This window comes from Pleurodeles waltl, chromosome 8 (assembly GCF_031143425.1).
Source record: "Pleurodeles waltl isolate 20211129_DDA chromosome 8, aPleWal1.hap1.20221129, whole genome shotgun sequence".
In the NCBI taxonomy this organism is placed as follows: Eukaryota; Metazoa; Chordata; class Amphibia; order Caudata; family Salamandridae; genus Pleurodeles; species Pleurodeles waltl.
In genome coordinates, this window is record NC_090447.1 from 717,008,184 (window position 1) to 717,012,692 (window position 4,509).

General features: G+C 43.1%; 1 long non-coding RNA gene across 1 annotated transcript; it reads left to right on the plus strand.

The window, feature by feature from the left end:
• The first annotated feature begins 400 nt into the window (after window positions 1–400).
• LOC138249148 (uncharacterized) lies at window positions 401–1,793 on the plus strand. The gene is made up of 3 exons (XR_011194750.1): window positions 401–434; window positions 605–693; window positions 1,398–1,793. It is a non-coding gene; the product is annotated as an uncharacterized lncRNA (long non-coding RNA).
• The last annotated feature ends 2,716 nt before the right edge of the window (window positions 1,794–4,509 follow it).

Sequence of the window (4,509 nt, forward strand, 5' to 3'; positions counted from 1 at the left end):
TTCTTCACTATTATTGTCTTTCAGTACCTTATTGTCATCTGTAAGAGAAATAGAGTGCCCTTTGTCATCAATATGGCTTCTCCTACATAGTTGTTGACATAGTTATTAGCGCTTCCCAGTAAGGAGCACTTGTTATCTTAATTATTTTCATCCCTATAAGATATTATTGTCGATAGTACATCCCTATAGCCAGCAAAATCCTCTTTCTTTTCTCAGTGTTTCATATCGTCCAGGTCCTCGAAAGGTATGCATTGCGACCCATTTAGAGATATAGGACAACGGAATTCCAACATGGTGGCTATAGAAGTCCGCAATGTTGCATCGCGAGGCCGCGGTTCAGTTTAGCTCAGACATCAATTAGCCACACTATTAAAACAGATTGGAGCCGCGGCCGCTGACGCTTATCGACTAACGAGGAGTGCATTGGCATATCGGTGAGTCCTCCCCCCTTCATTCTTGAAGACGTTCAGGCTCCCCGACCTCGGAGAAAGCCCCCACGGACTTCTCCCTGTTTTTTAAAAACTATATTCGACGAGTGCGGTGTTCTTGAACAACTTTTAACAATTTTCGGCGAGCCTAACTATAACTATATTTATATGTTTAGGACCCTTCATTCAAAGCTTCATTAGCCTGAAGATTGAAAAAAGATCACCAAACAAAGGCCATTAGCTTGATTTATTTCAGCCTCGGCAGGTAACCACAAGCGCCTATATTTTTGTTATAAAGTCTTTATTTAATAATAGACTTTAGAGCTAACAATCAACACCATCACAACTCTGTACATTTTGCTATTTAGCTTCTCTAACTGGTCATGCAAGCATATACCCTTGTATTTATATTTATTTACCGTTCTGCATTGTTGCCAGATCATCTTCTCATATTACATAACACGGTTACATGTCTCTATAAAAGATCGGATCAACCATATGATAACAGTATTGTCTGAACTACCAGCATAGACAACTCAAGTAAGCTAGTAAATATTTATTAAACATAATTAACTTCACAATATGCTCAGATGCATGTTCCCACAGTCATGAGATAAAAGATTTAAGCACCATTACATAAGGTACCACCCTACTATACTTTAACTACTTCACTAACTAACATAATTAATATAATTATTGTTAACTGTCCACCTTGATTTCTTCACTCACACCTTCTACTTGTCTTTCTAGTTATCATTTATATATATTTTCTCATTTCAAACTCCCATTTTTATTTTAAATTTCTATTTTGATTGCTTCCTAGCCTTTACTTCAATATAATAATGGGCATCTCTACTATACATTCTTATGTGTAGACATATATATCTGCATATAAAAACCAAAATTGATAACTATCGGAAAGCAAACAACATTATATGACTACATAACTATATATTCTTTCTTTATCAGATGACATGACTATGTGACTCCAGCATATCAAGTATCTAGTGTCCAATCAACCTGAGAACCTGGCTGCTAAAACTTGATCTTTATCGTATTATATTAATGGGAATGGCCCTGAGGAAGGTGACCTATAATCACTAAGAACACCGAAACGCGCGTAGGCCGTCGGTTCCCCCAGCACATTCCTGCTGTAGCGACGCCACTCTGACCCGTTCTCTTTTAAATATAGATTATTTTTGTATTAGACTATTATATATATATATATTTATCAGTTATTGAGTATTGTTTCTCCGTGTTTGTATTTACTCTATTCCCTATGAATTATTGTATTAATTTTGTTGTATTTGTATGATGATTTCTTCCTATTTCATTATATTGTCTACTGTTGTTTAGTCTGAATGTGGTGTGCTTGAATAAGAGTTTCAGTTTTTTGGACATTTACATCTTCCATATTTCATGATTATTTGTTTATTTACATGATTTAATTAAAGTTTTCCTTATTGTGACTTTGTTCCTTTTTTCCCCTGTCATTATTCGTCTCTGTTTAGCAGTCTGGTATCACTACTTATTGATTGACTTGAATTTATCATTATGTATCTATCAGCCCCTACAGGAATCTACTTCTGAGTTTTATTATATCCTCAGATACATTATTATTGTAGCTCACGTTGTAGTTTTTCCTACACACATTTTTCCCTGATTGCGCTACTTGCATTCTCTTAGGGAACCCCCTTATAGTTACTCTCTTACAACCTCACAAAGGCACCCTGGAAGGCCACTGAAATCAACACCAGCACAAAATAGCACAGTCCTGTACACCTCAAACCTACATGCATATGTAACAGACATGTGTATGTCCTCCAGCAGGCACCACCACCCATGCAACCCTAACAGACGGGACAAGGAGTGCCACTGCCCTCCAGGGAGACAGAGCCACCTCACAAGACCTTGGTGAAGGATCCCTGGACACTGATGAGCAGGCAGGCCCCTCACACAGTCCTGGATTCTCACCATGCAGCAGCCCCACCCAGAAAACCACTGTCACCCCTAACACCCAGTCAAGACCAGCAGGCCAGGGGAGGCGTACCCACACCAGTGTACCCAGGGCACAGACTGGTGGAACACAGCTACAGAGGCCACAATCTCCCAACATGCAGGAAGGCGAGGGCTCCAGTACAAGTGGCTCGTTCAGACCTGTGCAGGGGACACATGCACAGGGGGCTAGGGCAAGTTCAAGTGTCCCAGTGGGCCAGGGGGGAGGCCACAGGATGGATGCAGCAGCCCAGGACATTATTGCAGAGGTATTTGGGGCTTACTAACATACCCAAGACAGGTTGGCACAGATTGTGTCCACCCTGGAGCAAAGTCAGAGGATGCAGCAGCAACAACCCCAACAGGCCATGGAGCAGTTGAAAGAGCACAATGCCACAATGGCCTCCATTGCTGGAGCACTGCTGCAGTTGGTAAAAAAAACAGTCTGACACCCACACCGGACAAGAGGCCCCCGCAACAGCCCTGGACAACCAGCATCTGATGACCCAAGCAGCAGAAACAACCCAAGAAATACCCTCCCAGGAAACCCAATGGCCAACCATGCCACCCCAAGAAGCTCCACAGCAGGCGCCCAAACGTACACTTAGGCCAAGATATGGCATTGGAAGCCCAGTTAAGAACAAGGCCCCCTCCAACAATTGACTCTGCTACTAATGCAAAGCAACCATCCCACTCATTCACCAGCAACACTTAGCTGAGGGCAATATGAAGTACTGTTTGACAAAATGGACCCATCTAAACCATCCAACAAGGCTGCCACCAACTTGGTTTTGAGGACACCCAACTCTTACGACTCCCATCACTGTATATAGCACAATTCACTCAATTCTACCAATAAAACACATTTCACACCTGTAACACTGTCCCCTGTCTTAAATTGTGAACAAAGTGGAGTATGGCTGCAACTGGCAGAGAACAACTGTATTATCAATTTGTGCTTGATGGTGGTTCGGGGTGTCCAAATGGTGGCAAGGAGGGAATGCATATATTTTCCACGTACCATGCAGAAGTGGTCCATGTATCGCATATCATGACCAATTCCCCCCTATATGACAGAGCACACTGACAGTATTAGTCAATAACACCAATGACAGGCTTAAGTCCCACACAGTTATTGGAAGTAGAGTTGTATCAGTTGGTTCCTGGAATGGGCATCTTCCCCTTCCTCATCCTCACCATCACTCTCCTCACCTCTCTGAGGTTGCTGATCAGGACCTATAGCACCCTCCACCTCCAAGGGGATAGAATGTCTCACTGCCACGTTGTGCAGCATGCAGCAGGCGACCACTATTCTACACACCTTATCAGGCCCATAGGCCAGGGAACTTCCAGACATATGTAGACACTGGAATCTAGCCTTCAGGAGACATATAGTAAGCTCTATTACCCTCCTAGTACGTCCATGGGCCTCATTGTATTTCCTCTCTGCATCTGTCCTGGGATTCCTCACTGGTGTCAGGAGCCAACGCAAGTTTGGATAGCCAGAATCACCTACAAAATGGTTCAATACAGACTCGTCATTGTTATGTCCCTTAGTCAGACAGGCTGGTTTTCTGCAATGTGTCAGTTATTGACAGGCAAACTTACCTATGATCCACCCTCTGTCCTCTTGTAGTTGTTCCATCTTCTGTGGCACAATACTGTTCCTGAACACAAATGAATCATGGACTGAACCTGGAAACATGGCATTACATGTGAAATGTACTGGTCTGCAGTACACACCAATTGGAGGTTCATGGAGTGAAAGTTCTTCCTGTTTCTGTACACCTGTTCACTCACTCTTGGGGGGATGATGGGTATGTGTGTGCCATCGATGGCACCTATTACATGGGGAATGTTTGCAAAGGCATAGAAGTCAGATTTGATGGCAGGGAGGTCAGTACTTTGGGGAAACCGCCCATAGGATTGCAGATGTTGAACAAATGCATTCAGAAATCTTGTCAGTACCTGGCTGAACATTGGCTGTGAGAAACCAGCACCCATGCCCACTGTCACTTGAAATTAGCCTGTGGCCAGTAAATGAAGTGCGGAGAGCACCTGCACCTCAGTTGGAATGGCATGCTGA